This window comes from Peromyscus eremicus, chromosome 18 (genome assembly GCF_949786415.1).
Source record: "Peromyscus eremicus chromosome 18, PerEre_H2_v1, whole genome shotgun sequence".
Lineage (NCBI taxonomy): Eukaryota > Metazoa > Chordata > Mammalia > Rodentia > Cricetidae > Peromyscus > Peromyscus eremicus.
Window position 1 is genome coordinate 6,331,955 of NC_081434.1, and position 16,217 is coordinate 6,348,171.

The window sequence follows — 16,217 nt, forward strand, 5'->3', positions numbered from 1 at the left end:
AAGGAAGTTAAATATCAATGGGGTAAACGATCTGGGCAGCAATTGCTCTAGCCACCAAAAGAAATACGTTGGGTAAAAAATGATCCATTGGGGCACCTCTTGGCACTCCTATCCCCAGCTATATCCATCCATTAGTGGGGGAGGGGAAAAGTACACGGTAAGCAGGGGTCAGAATTCTCAGTGAAACATCAAGCAAACATCCTAGACAAGAGTAAGTGCTGTTGAAAGGAGATGGAAATCTGGAATGGCTTGGTGGTGCGATTTATAACCTCCTATCCATCTGTAAATCCCATGACCCACAACAATGGCCAATACGGCAAGGTATACCCAATGTAAAATGGTGACACATATTTCAGTGGTAAAAAGCAGGCACCTAATTAGACATGAGGCTCATTCAATGGGAGGAAATTTATACCTGGCATTGTAAATTTAGCCAACTACCTGTGGCTGGTGAGATCATGGACTCTTATTGCCATAGTCCTAAACCGGCACGATTCCCAGCTACATCCTAAACATTATCCTTATATCCACAGATATGTTTGCTCTTACCCCTGTTCAAAGAAGACTCATTTTGTAGCAAACAAAGACCATAAGAGAGAAATCCACAAATGGCCAAAATGCAAAGACTAATTGCTAAATGGTATCATTAATAAAAAAACCCAGAGCCAGATACTGGGGTGAAAACTGAGAGATCAGAGCCAGAGCCAACCTCACCTTAACAACTCCTCAGTCTCCAGAGAGAGCTACTTCCTGTATACTCGTGCCTATATACCTCTCTGTGCCCTGCCATCTTACTTCCTCTCTCCACCCTGCTACATCACTTCCTCTTTCTGCCCAACTCTGTAAGACTTCCAGACCTCTATGGCTAACTAGCACTGGGATTAAAGGCATGTGCCACCATGCCTGGCTCTATTCCCAGTGTGGCCTTGAACTCACAGAGATCCAGATGAATCTCTGCCTTCTGAATGATAGGATTAAAGGCGTGTGCTACCACTGCCTGACCTCTATATTTAATATAGTGACTGGCTTTTTCCTCTGATCCCCAGATAAACTTTATTGGGGTGCACAAATAAAATATCACCACAAAAATGCAGAGAACAATTGACGATAGCATGCCAACCCCCAGCTGATACATCTACAACACAATTCCTTCACTTCGGCCACAGTAATCAAGATGGAAGAGGGGAGCAAACAGATTCTAAGTACTCGAGGACCAGTAAGTCAGCTGTGAGAAGTGTCATCTGGACATGAGAGGGAAGCTACACCCATGAAGTCTCAATCATCTGGGTGCTTTAACAAGACATTCATAATGAAAACACTGCAGGCATGAGGAGAGGAATAGAGAGAATTTCACAAGGACACACCACTAGATTAAGAACTACAGGAAACCAATGGCTGCTGAAAGAAAGAGAATCGGTCTTCTCCAGGGACAGACTCAGTAGGGTGTGTGTGTGTGTGTGTGTGTGTGTGTGTGTGTGTGTGTGTGTGTGTGTACAAAACAACAACAACAACTAAAGAAGAGATCATGAATTTGAGCGGAAGTTAGGAGGGTTGGAAGAGGGAAAGGGAAGGGTGGAAATGATGTAAACACAGTACTCATATAAAATGCTCAAAAAAACTAAAGCATTCACAAAGCTGTAGAGTATATATATATATACCTTCCTCCTGAAGAGGACTAAATGGCTAATTTATCTTACAAAACAAGTTAGAAAATCCTATGGAATGGAAAACAGAAAAGAAGAGTGAGAACATAAAGACATTAAATTGCAAGAAAATTCTCAGGAAAAAAAAAACAATTTCAGAGGGATATAATGAATGGAACTAAAGCCCATTAGTAGACTAAAGAATAACCCAGACACAATAAAATATAAAAACAAATGGTATTGAAAGATTTGAATACATACTCTAAAGTGTGGTATGGAAAGACCTGAAAAGTAGAAATGTAACATAAAAACTGAACTACACAGCGGACACTGTTGCATATAACATCTGACTAGAATTCTAGCTTAGTGGTAGTGGGGACAGCACCTATTTTGTGTTCGTGAGAATATTAATCCATAGACTCAAGAAGCCAGACAAACAAACCGAGTAGTGAAGAATTTCAGCTCCAGATACACCATGACGATATGGAGCAGGACTGTCAGATTGAATTGCATTGGCATTGACTAATCAGATTCTGATCGATAAAAGTGGTTATGCGATATTTAGTACCCATCTCATCAACAGTTACAAAGATTAGATGAGCTAGTATCTAGCTAGAATGTTCTTCAGTGCTGCTGGATTACTTGAAATGTTTTTATCCTGAGTATTAGCCAAGGTGTTAGGAACCAGAGACTGTTTCTCATTGTAATTGAATCAGCATGACTTGACTAAACTCCATCAAGCCACATGTCCATGTATGAAGAGGGGACACTACATAGGAGTGACAGAGAACAGAGGATGCTTTAGATGCAAGAAAGAAACAACCATTGTGCTCTCAGTCTGCAAAGAGAAAATCTTGTGTTTCTTCATGGAGCCCAGATTGGAAAGGATCCTAGGTTCTCACCCTATTATCTAGAAGGCAAATACCATCATTCCAGGGCAGACACATCAGATGTCTATCTCTAAGGTCTTGGCTTTATAATAGGAAACAGCCCCTGAGTATTCCTGGCCTAACTGAGGAAGATAATTCAACTGTAAACATGTATACCTTACCAAATAGTTAGTCATGGAAATGCCAGATCACCTATGACAGGTGAAGCCTGTGATGGGGTAGCCTGGGAATTTTATAGAAGCATTCTGAAAACCCAGTGAGGGTCTAATGCCCTTACACAGGTGACTGGTACAGAAGAGGTGGAACTGGATTATCTGCCACATAGATAAAGTACATTTATATTACTAAAATAACAAATACACAGGCAGAATAATATACATAACTTACATAATAAAATACATAATTGCATGGAAGGAATAATAGAGGGGAAATTGGTCCTTTGAAAACTAATAAATTGACCAACCTCTGGACAAAATAATTTTAACAAGTGAGAAACATTCATGACAGAAGAAGAAACATAGAGAGCAGAGGACAAAAGACAAAAAGAAAAGATTCAGAGCAACTTTATCAGTGCTATTAGATGGGGAAACCGTTCAGCATTATATGGCCAAGCTGACCCCATGAATGTTCTGTGAACCAGCGCTTTGCTCCTAGTAATATGACCTCCAGAGAAACTTGTACATGTGCACTGAAAAGCAATGTACAATAACATTCCTAGAACCACTGTTCAGAACAGGAAAGAAATAGAATGCAAAAAATGTCTATGTACAAGAGAATGAGTATGTTTGTAGTAACTTCATGCAACATGGATCATCTGTGAAAAATCGATGTGTTATACTTTATAACATACCTTACAAGCACTGTTGGAAAAATAGCAAAATTGCAATTAAATACTTATGATGTAATACTGGGCACACAAATTCAAGAACTACCCAAGCTAAGGAAATTGCTTTTAGAAATGTGCATTCATGCTCATATAAAGAGGTTATTGTTAAATATAAAGGAATTCTAAATGGAACATTTAGAACAATGATTATGCTAGTACACTAAGGAAGGCAGAGTGGGATGAAGTCAGTCTACAGACACAGTTGGTTCAAGAGCATTAGAAGGGGTATATATCCCAACGTGTGGTTGAGAACATTGTGTTCATTTTTATGAACATGTGCTATACAATCAGTATTTACATTGCCTTTATAATTTTGTGTGTGAAATAACTCAAGACAAAAAGAATAAGTAGGGAAAAGAAGGAAAGGAAGGAGTAGAGAGAAAAGAGCCAAAGAAAGAGAGAAATTGTTCATAAATTCTTTATGCAAATTAGTGGCAAGTTAGGAATGGAACAGAGAACAACCTAGACTCTCTTGTGTGCGATGGATTGTGTTTGGCAGTTTATATTTTCTTATACAATGCAGTGTTTTATACAGTGAGACGGGAGCAATGTCTCCTCAGTTAAAAGTGCTTGCTGCTCTTCCAGAGGACCTGAGTTTCGTTCCCAGCAAGTCCCTTAGGCAGCTCACAACCACCTGTAACTCCAGCTCCAAGGTTTCAGAGGCTCTCTTCTGGACTACATAGGCACCTCCACTCACAGATATGCACATATTCACATAATTTAGATAAATAAAATATTTAAACATCTTTTAAATTTATAAATAAATAATAAAATAAAGAAAGAAAATGAAAAATATCATGTTAACATGCTATAAGAAGAGCTAATAGTGTTGATGTTAACACTGTGCAGCATAACTTAAGAGTTCTTAAAGGTAGCTTTAACGGCAGTATGCAATTTATACTGATTATAGATGAAATGTGACCAGCTCCCTCACTCTCCTGCAACTGGGGTGTCCTGGTGACAATCAGCTGTAACATGGAACTGTGATTAAGTTGCCCTTGTCAGAGTTCTGTATCACAGCAACAGTAAAAGAACCCAAGATAACAATTATTAAAGAGGATTAAAGGATTGATTGACAGTCCGTGGGCTACTCTAAAGACAAAAAGAAAATGTACATTTACAAGCACACATGCCTCTATAGCTCAAAACAGAACTACAAAAACAAACAAACCTCTCCACAAAACTCTCCTTCACATAAAGTCTCACTTATTGGTTTTCAATGCAGGGGGACGGGGTTTGTTACATAGACATCAATTCTCACACCACATCTTTCTTCTCTCCATGTTAATGCTCCATTTAATGCTAATTAAATGCACATGTGTAAATAATGTAAGTGTTAGAGAATCCAAGGCACTCTTAATTCCTCCTTCACCCCAAAAGAGAATAAGGAAGGAAATTGCTAGCCTTCGTGGTGGACAGAGAATTGAATAGTAAAACCATATTTCACAGAAAAATCTAAATTGACTTCTCAGGTTATGAATACTTGATTATGGTAGATATAATGCAGAAATAGCCCCATTTAAACTCATTTGGAAAAGGCAGCCATTCATTATGCTGGGTCTAATGGCTAGAAGCGAGAAAAGGGAGTCATTTCGAGCTGACAGCCCATACATATAGACAAATATTCTCACTTTTCTGTGGACGAACAGAACCTACTGAGAGTTATGGTAGAAATGGTGTCCAAATGATGGGCAGAAAGGCACAGTGCCAAAAAAGACACAGTCCACAAAAAATCTAAAGGAAAACTTTGCATGTACCGTGTACATAGGATTCATATATGCGTCACAAAAAAATGTTTTCTTTATGAATGTAAGGGCAGTCTGAAATTCATCTTTATTCACAGCAAGTCAACTTTTTAACATCACCATCTTTAAAAGTGGAGGGGAGACAGAGGTAGACTTTTACATTCACTGGACAGTATTTGCGGAATTGGCAGTAATCCTGAAAACACCATGTTTCTCCCTTCAAAGTCATCTTGAAGACAGCTCTCTGCATTTTGACTTAAAGAAAATTGCTAGGGGGGACCCATACCTAATAAAATTGAACAGAGCAGTGAAGACAGAATGTCGCAATCTGTTTGAAGGAACCGTTTCACACAGACGGTGGGGAATGCAGCAGGGCTTACCTTTGTGATGGTTTGCACTGGAAACAGCTTTCCCCCACAAGGTCACTATAAAAATGATTATCAGCAGCCTTCCTTTTGTTGCCTTCTGTAAGTATCTCTTACTCATCCTGCAATACACAAGCGACACAATTCCTCAGAACACTACATCATTGCATTTCAGTAACTGTACTGTATGCAAGTCTTTCATGATCCCTTGACATAATTATCCCCCAGGGAGATGAATTTCTCACACTGAAGGTTCTGTTTATATAAACTGTGTTTGTTTGGTTGTTATGGTTCTTTGTGGTTGCTGTTGTTGTTGTTGTTTGTAGCAGGGTCATACTACGTAGCCTGGGCTGGTTTTGAACTCATAAACTTCCTACCTCAGGTTCCCAAATATGCATGAGGATTATATATATGAGGTACCGTGCCCAACTATATATGAACTGTGACTAGAGAGCAGAAGTTTTCCAAACAAAGCATTTTGATATGACTCAAGCATTAAGCAGCATCTTGTTGTCATTTCCTTGTTCATATACACATAATGTAATTTATTAAGAAAATTTAAGTCACAGTCATTCAGATAACATTGTTTACTTTTCCCTCTCAAGATTCTTTCTTCAATTCCAGACTTCTAAGCATGTTCTATGGCATATGCACACCCATACACATACACACACAAAGTAATAAATAAATGCCAATTGCTTAGATAAATTCTGCTCATAATAAAGTCATTTAAAATTTACCACTTGAGGTGGGATTTTAAAAAATAATCCAGTAATATACCTTTCTTACTGTCAGATAATCTTGCCAAACTAATGGGTACCACTCTGCAGTGGGAAACTCAATGTTCAACTCATTGTACTTTACCAGAAGTAGGAGAAAAATGAAAAATCAGAATTTAAAAAATATTAACATTTTCAAACTGAAATCATACAACTAAGAAAAAAGAGACAAATGTAGCATGAATCTTAAAAGTTCTTATTAATAAAAGCAAATCTGGAGCCAGGTATTGGGGTGAATGCTGGAAGATCAGAGAAGCAGAACAAGCCACAGCTAACCTCACCTCACCAATTCCTCAGCTGATCCTGTTTCCTCAGACTGGAAGCCTCTGAGTCCTCATCCAAATGGATCTCAGCTGAACTGCTGCTCAAAATCCTAAAAACTTAACCAGCCAAATGCTTCTAGTTTCTGGTCCTCACACCTTATATACCTTTCTGCTTTCTTATATACCTTTCTGCTTTCTGTCATCACTTCCTGGGATTAAAGGCTCACTTTCTGGGATTAAAGGTGTGTGTCACCATGCCTGGCTATTTCCAATGTGGCCTTGAACTCACAGAGATCCAGAGGGATTTCTACCTCTGGAGTGCTAGGATTAAAGGTGTGAGTGCCACCATTTTCTAGCTATGTAGTGGCTGTTCTGTTCTCTGACACCAGATAAGTTTATTAGGGTGCACAATATTTTGGGGAACACAATACCACCATAGATAACTACTTCCTTATCAAAAAAGTTTAGCATCTACTTTGTCAAGCACCTTATACATTATTTCTCTTGTTCTTCAGAGTATGTCTACCCTCATTTTGCCCCTGATACAATTTAGAAATTTTCTCCAGGTCACATTTAATGACAGAACAAATATTCAAACCCAGAATGACATAATTCTAAAATCCTTATTTAAGCTACTACAATGGTGAGGGGAAAGTGGAACCAAAGGGAATAGCTTCCATATGGATGTATTTACAGGGAAGGACAACATCCACATCTGTCCCAGGACCTTTCAAATTTAGAGCCTATGTTTAACTCAAACTTTGCTGAGCCTACAGACCCTGGTCCTGCTTTGCTTCTAGTAGTGTTCTGGGTTCCTTCCTGGTCATGTCTGATTCTTTTTCCCCTTAAGGTCACTGAATTACTCTTTCATCAGAGCTTTACCTCCAAAACAATCTGTCTTCTAACCCATGACCCGGGGTAGCAAACAAATCTGAGTAGACAATTCAGAGCATTCTTTTACATGGAGAAAATAGCTTGATGTAGCATGTGTTTAATATGGATATGTGCTAATATTTCTTATCTTGGGAAAGTATACACATTATATGGTACAAAGGAAAGCTCAAAGGTTCAAAAACATCAGTTCCCAAGTCTCAGGGTTCAAATTCATGCTCTCTGGGTTCCTGATTAGGAAGGACTGTTGATGCTGTCATCTTGGTAGTTACCTAGGAGACAAGTCACTGAGTTGACTATGAGGGCTTACCTAGATTAAATTAATTGAGGTGCCAAGATTTATCTTAGCTTTAGATGGCAACATTTCATCAGCTGGGATCACGGCCTTCAAAAGAAGAAAGTGAACTGAACAAGAGAATTCATCACTCTCTGTTTCCTGACCAAAGGAACAATGTGACCAGAAGCTCCAGGCTCCTGTTGCCATGAGTTCCCCTCCAACATGGACTGCACCCCTGAATGGTGAGTCTAAATGAACCCTTTGTCCCTTACAATGCTTTTAACAGATATTATTGGCACGGCAACTAGACAAATAAATAATACAGTGACCCTTACACAACTTTACTTTGTTTGGATCCATAGCTTTTAAGCTTCTCAAGTAACTGTTGCGGTACTCTGCTTAAGTTTCTTCTACTGTAGTATGGTATATTTATGTGAAACATGTGGCCCACCTGTCACATGTCAAAGACAATGGTCAAAGGGAAAAACATTTGAACATTTAAATTTCCTTGCTGGGTCTTGTTTATTGGCTATATAAGTTTGAATAAATTACTTAGTAACTATATTTTCATTGGCAGTGTGATATGGGCTTTAATAATATTGCTCACAATTATAATAATTGGTATGAAGACTAAATGAAAGAGACCATGTAATATTTGGTACCTCACAACCTACATTAAAAGTTAACAAGTATTTGATCATCTATTCGGCTGACATTTCATTTCCCTACCTGTGATCTCCAAAGTGCCAGCCCCACACAATGCTAGTTCAGTATTAGCAAAAGACAACATGGGTAAACTATTTATAAAATTCCAGATTCAACAAATTAAGAGGAATATGATTAAATAAGCCTCCTTAGAAGCATTTTCCAGAACTATCTTCTTACAAAGTAGCATAGTAGCACAGACTACTAGTACCACTGGAAAATCTTTTAGAAAAATTCTGAGTTATAATAATAATCTGGCTTAATACTCTCTCAGTAAACAAATGATCACTTTTAGTCTTTACATTATTTTTGTTTCATTCAGCTCTCTTGGTTTTGACTGAAATCCTCTTCTTGGTTTTGTTTTGTTTTTTTTTTCCAACCACTATGCCTCCCCTTCTACATCCAACCCCAAAACTTCACAACACTGCTCATCATGTAACATAATACAGAACAAAATCTATCTGATAGGAAGAGATGCTTAGCCTAATTCTTGATAATAGCTTTGCCGATATAAATGGCCTCTGCTACAAGGTCAACGGCCCATCATTTTTCCATCCCATTGTGCACCCACCAAATGAGGCGGCAGAAGGGACACTGGTGACTAGGCATATGGGAAGAGAAACACCCACAAAGTCTCCAAGCTGTCAGAGGAAAGTGAGAGAGGAGAATGCAGAACATCTGGAAGTCTGTAACAATACTATTTTCTCCCTCTCATACCACCAATATTTCTGTCCAGTCCATCAATCATATCCCATTGATATCTCTTAAATCACACACTTCACCTACTTTATTATGATAAAACAAGGCAGACCACCAAAATTTCTCACTGGCCATAGCATGCTAGCCATGTTTCCTACCATACAGCACTCCTCACACACGGTGAATTGTGTATCTGACCTTCCCAGATTTCCTACCCCTGCACACACATGCTTAAAGTGTGTATCTGACCTTTCCCTGTTGTATTTGCAATATTCGGTATTTGGTTAAATATCATCAACTAAACATAATCCAACCTCTGTGCCTTAGCAAAGCAAGTAGCTGTGATGAGATCCCCTTGCTTAAAAGCTTCATGTGATTCTCCAGTCTCAAAAAAGCCATAGTTCTTATCAGAGGGTTTCTGTCCCCAATCTTATGCTCTTCCTCTTCATCTCTCTATCCACACATACTCATAGCCCAAATGTTAACTCAACAAAATTTTCTGAGGGGCCTCCACCAAAGTCTCACTTCCTGCCAGCTGAAACCTACCTTCCCCAAATCCCTAAATGACTAACTCATATTCACTGGTCATCCTGAAGTTTAGAATTCCTCCTGTAGGATGATTTATTCAAGAGTGTGTTGAATATCCTTTTGCTACAATGGCCATTCACTATACTGCATTATGATCCATTTGTTTACCTCAGTCCAGTCTAATATGAAAATTCTCTGTATAGAGATAGTGACTCATAGAATGTGCATGGTGTGATCCAATTTCCAGTTTAATAACTGGTAAATGCATATTTGTTGAATATTGGAAGAACATTTTAGTCAAATATGTCCTGCAGTTTTTAACACAAGAGGAAGCAAGGGTGTGTCAGTTATCTCTTTAGCACACAATTAGGAGGTGACAAAGAGAAACAGAGTGAGAAGAGACAGAGAAATGGGGAAAAGAGTAACTGAAAAGAAGGAAAGGAGTGAGAACTCAACTCTCCAGCTTTCTTCTGACTTTAAATAATAATCAGATTTGAGCAAAATGGTGTCATGGAGTGATTAATAATTTCTGACAAAGGGACCAAGCAAAGGGGCAAGCTGAGAGGTACATTTCCTCTCACCCTTGTACAAGGGCAGAGGAAGAAACAGCCCTTTTTACTATTTTCTACCCACCAGATTTCAAGTCAAAGTTTTCTACCACAGATTAGAAACATCACATTCATCTGGAAAAACAGTAAAATTTCAGTGAATTGCCAACCACAAAAACCAAGGCAACAGAAACTGCATGCTCGTGGATAAATGCACATAGAAGATGAAACCTTGAAATTACTGCCCGGGCAGCAGCAGCAGCAGCTTATAGAAAACACAGGGGATGTGGGATAACTGAGAAATGGTAACCTTGGCGATGAAGGATGCTGAAATTAAAAGTTGTCAAACTGGAGGGCTGAAAAAATCTCCTGGACTGTCCCTCACTCTTCCTCTCTGTGCTACATGTTTCAGTTAGGTCACTGGGAATTAGACTTCTGGATATGTGTTATAGCCCCTCCATTCCTTCCCATAAGAAAAATACATGGCTTGTAATCAAGGGAGAATTTAAAATTTGCCATGAGAAAACTTAATTCCTCATGAAAACGGGAAGTAAGCTTGACTGGTCTACAAAAGATAATGGGGTAAAAAATTAAGGACAGTGTAGACGTGGAATGTGGGGCCTAGGGTCCACCACCCAACCCCATCTTGGCTGTAGATATTTCTGCGGAAATAAACATCACATATGACAAAATATTTTAAAAGTCTAATTATGACCTTTCTCTACACTGACCCACTGTTTGAACAACGACAGAGACTATGACCAGCAAACCTACCATGGCAACGTGTCTTCTAGGATAGACTGCTTCAGTTGATCAGACATGTGCCTTCTTCTAGAGACCAGAATGGTCTTTATAAAATGCCAATCATGTTATACCACCACAGGATTCTTTGCTTTAAAATCTTGAATTTACCCACCTCAGAGGAGGGAGAGTAAAAACCAAGTTTCCTGCTGAAGAAGAAAAGCCCTACCATCTCTTTACTCCACCTCTCTAACTTGGATACGATTGCTGAACTTATTACACTTGGCTGCCCTGACTTCCAGAATCCAGGCGATCACCTTCAGGCTCTTTCTTCCAAAATCCCATGTATCTTTTGTACTATTCCAACCTGAAATAATCCCACTTGTTTCTCTACACATTGTTTACATGTGTATTTCCTTCTCTTCCTGTTAAAATATAACTGCCTTGAAGGCAGAAATTCTCCCTACAAGTCATTGCTTGAGCAAGTAGAATGTCACATGGACCTGGGATGTCAAGATAACTTTAGTGAATGAATGGTGTTCATTTTAATCAGAATAAGAGAACTGACTCTTTTGTAGTGAAGACATTTTGCTACATCTGTTAACTTAATGAACTAATTTCTACTACATATACTAACTAGGAATGGTAACCATAAAAATAGTATATATTCTGGTGGATGATAAAAGGTGAAGCACAAAGAGGAAATAGGGGATGAAGAGGTGGAAATAGACCAGCTTTCTCTCTCAACAAACATGCTGCTATCTACTGCAAATCCTCTTTCAGTACTGAAATGCATATACACATATATATGATATACATTAGGCATATACAAGAAGACATAGACAGATAAAAGAGAGACAGGTGATAGATACTAAATAGATATAGATGGATATTAAAGTATAAGGCAGACTGGAGAAATGGCTCAGTGATTTATTAAAGTGCTTTCTCTTCTTACAAAGGACGAAAGTCCAAATCACAGCACTCGCACTGGACAGCTCACAATAACCTATAACTCCAGCTCCAGGGGATCCAATGCCTTCTTCTGTCTGCCACAGACAACTATACTCACATGCACATGCTCGCACACAGATTCAGATACATACAACACATAATCACAACAAAAGAAAATCTTAGGTATAGTTTAAAAAGTACAAGGGTGTGCTTTATGTTGAATGCATAAGAACATATAACAAATTCAGAAATCATTTTAATTCTATCAGCTTTATTATGTTGTATATCATCCAGAAGTAGGGTTGTCTATTTTAATTATTTTTCTATTACTATTAATTTTTTCAATCAATGTCATATATCCATCATCACACTTTAGTATTTGAAACCATACTATCAAACATATTGAATTGAAACAGGTGTTTTAAATGCTCGGCAGAGTTGCTATATTAATGTCTTATGATGAGTCTATCTTATAGTTTATTTATTTCTTCACAATACTGCAATCTCAGTGAGCACAGGAAAACTATTGATTTATTCCCAGCAACACATAGACAAAATTTCTGTAATACCTTTGCCACCTACAGGTTGAAATGTAACGGCAAAGAAATACATTATCATTTAAATTATTTCTCCAGAAATATGCAGTATTCTAAGATTCCAAGCTCTAATATTCAAACCAGACACAAAAACTATATGGAAAACAATGATGCAATCTAAGTACATGGGAGCATGAAGAAGACATTTGAAATGATCAAGGCTGAGCCACATTACTGTTCATCTGCTTTTACAACTGGTCTTCTCTTCTAGCTATAAGATGGGATTGCATCCATTTTCTCAGAAAAATGTCACTATAATAAATAGGAGATCGTGTGACATTTGAACTGAAAAGAATATATGTGAGGTGTTACCTTTTCTCCAAAGGTCTGTCCCTCTGAGAGCAGGCATATAAGTCAGAAATACTTACTCAAATGTGGTTTTAGGCCCCAAGATAAAGTAGTTAAATGAATTTGTCAAGTTTACTTAACAACTTTGACTCTAGCAACCACATAATGGAATGCATGAACACTATTATGGGTTGGTAAAATGGTTGTAAGTAATAAATACAACGGAGTGTAAAGCATCCAACACAAAGTGGGACACAGAGTTTTCTAGTCTGTAAGTGTTATCTGGAACCCAAAGTCCTTGCTAGGAGTCATCTAAAAATCAAAGTTACAGAGAAACAATTTTGAAAGCATGTAGGCCTTAATCCCAGATGAAGACTTAAAGTATATTTTAGAAGTTTATCCTAAATCTAGAAACTTACATGGAAAAATATGAAACAATGGCTAAAAACTGAAGCAAGCCTGAAAAGGCATATTCTCAGATAGATTAGCAAAATATATACTCAGATTTCAGAGTTTAGTTATCAAATCTCTCAAGATCTTAAGTCTAGGACAATGCTCCTCAAGAGGGAGCTACACAAAGAAAATCATGCTCTGGAGATTTGGATATTATTACATATGCACTTAGAGTTTTCTATTGAAAATCCACTCATTCATTCAACATGTCATTCAGCTCTCACATTAGATCTTTGAACTAAACTCGTGATGTAATACAACCCCACATTACATATGAGAATCCAGAAGAGTAACTTTAAAATAGTGAATGAGTAGAAGAGGCAGCTCCTGGATCCAGATCTGCTGACTACTGGCTCCCTTCTTGTGTCAAGAGTGCTTGGACAATGTTCAACTGCCTCTGATGAATCCTAATAGCATGAATTGCATTTTAGACAAGTGTGCACTAAGAAAAAAGGCTCAAATGAAGGACTTACTTTCAGTTACATAGAAGATGAACAAGAGGTACTGAATAGACAGCACCCTATCCACTTCTGTGCTCTCCGGGGCTATAAACAATTAGACCAGATCAAATAGTGCACAATCTATCATTCATAAAACTGTACGTTCTAGAAAACTATGAGTTATCACATTTGAACTAAGTACCTTGTTTCTACCAGACACCAGTATGCTGATATTAATTAGTTGGAACTGATGGAACTTTTACCGCAGAGTGACAACCTCGGGTGTCAGTTCCAACACGGAAGTATTCCACTTCGTTATACTCTACCTGTTACAGAAATGCTCTTCCGTTTCACAAGGTTTTAATTTTATCTTCTATGATATTTGGATCATAGTGTCTGCCTCAATGAGCTGGTGGGGTATCAAATGAGCTCATTTACATAAAGCACTCATCTCATCCCCTTCCCCCACCCCAGGATTCAACTACCTTTATTTTCTGCTTAAAATAAATATGTAAAGGGGGGCAGGGATAAGATGAAATAAAGTTAGATTGTGCTAGAACAAACACTTGAAATTCTAGCCAGAGTTAAGACCAATAGTAAAGGGTCTACTGATGTTTGAAAGAAATAACTACAAGAAATCTAATTGAGCCCTAAATGAGTTGAGTATCAGTATGAGCTTCAAAAATGTATGAAAAAAAATCTCCAGAAAACAGACATCTGAAGCTGTCAGGTACACTGTCACACATGGGTGGGTGAGTCTGGAAAAAAGATTCTCTTCATGCCTGGTGTGATGTAGAGAGCAGCTTCTATTGCCAAGTGGTACCCACCACTCATAGCTGGGCTTAGTTCGCAGTGGAATCAAGAGGAGAACTTTGGAAACAAGGGCGCAGTCCAAAGCAAGTCTCCTGGTTTGCCCTCCACACTGGATACTGACTTGCCTGTTTGGATTTGCCTTGCATTCCACTTCCTTCTGTAGCCTGACTAGCTCTTCTGTCTTCAGCTCCTCATCCCCTTGCCTGACTTCCTCCAAATGCTGCATTTTCCAAGCTTCCATTTCAACCATTCTCTTTTCATAATCTTGCTACTCCTTGGCTCTCTTCTAGGTGGTCAGCTGAAGGGACTTGAATTAGAGAACCAGAAAGGTTCTCAGCAATTGGTTTTTTCCTCTTCCCTCAGAACAAAGGGCTCCTGGAAGATGGCAGTGTATGTGCAAAGGAAGCGTAAGCCTCTTCCTCCAGCTACAGCTTCCACATCTGGGCCTTCTGGGCACATCTTTTATTAGTCTCCAGGGAGAAAGGCTCAACTTGAATCACATTCATTACCATTTTCTTTGGCAGGTTAATGGTGTTTAAATAGGGCAGTCAGTGCCTTGACCTGGGATACCTCCCTTTCCTTATTCCTCTTATTTTTTCCTTCTGTAACTGACTGTCTTTGTCTTCTGTGAGAATCAAAGGAGAAAGACACTTCCATATCCCTTGCCTCCAGGATGGAGGATTTCTAAGGCACCCTACAGTGTGGCACAGCTTAAGCTCTTCTCACTACTGGCCCATCCTCTTCCTCCTCTCCTTTGTTCTTCTCAATGCAATATCTGGTGACTTGGAGAGCCAAGAACTTAGAAAGGCAGGGACTGGAGTAAAATTCAAAATTTTCATTCTCTGATTTCATCTTTGAATCTCACTCTGAACATTCTTTTCTCAATTCCTAGATCAAAATCAACAGCTAAGGAGGCGGTTTCCACAGCTAGTTTCTTGGGCAAGACGGCCCAATTTCAAGAATTCTGGGATCAAGTTCCTGTGCTTTGAATGTATATGGTTGTAGTTTCTTTTTTTTCTTTTTTCTTTTTCTTTTTCGGTTTTTTGAGACAGGTTTCTCTGTGTAGCTTTGCGCCTTTCTTGGAACTCACTCTATAGCTCAGGTGGTCCTCAAACTCACAGAGATCTACCTGCCTCTTCCTCCCTAGTTCTAAGATTAAAGGTGTGCACCACCACTGCCCAGCCTGGTTGCAGGTTTTTGAACTCCCCAGACTCCTGTTCTGCTATACTTCTGTAGGTCGGGAGTCAGGGGGTGGGGGAGGGGGGCCTCAGGAGACCTTAGTCATAGATATGGAGGGTAACAGGATAATCTCTTTCTTCTTAATCCTTAGATGACATGTACTAGGGGTTCATTTGCGAAAGGCTTCGACCTGCTGTATAAAGGATATGCATATAGAATCTGCTTCTTCAAATATTCTTTACTTTGGACAGGCTGAAAGGCTTATTAATAATATACCATTTAGTCACTTGTGCAGGAGATGGAGGATATTTCACAGTGCACATAGTTCACTCCTTTATACTCTTCTGTTGTAGAATATTATTTTACAATGTGTCATATTAATTTGTGCTGTGGAATATTTGTTTAATGACGCAAAGATGTGTTGCATTCTATTACGTTACATTCGTTTAACTCTGTGAAGCTGTGTTACTTTGCCTGCCTAAAACACCTGATTGTCTAATAAAGAGCTGAACGGCCAATAGCAAGGCAGGAGAAAGG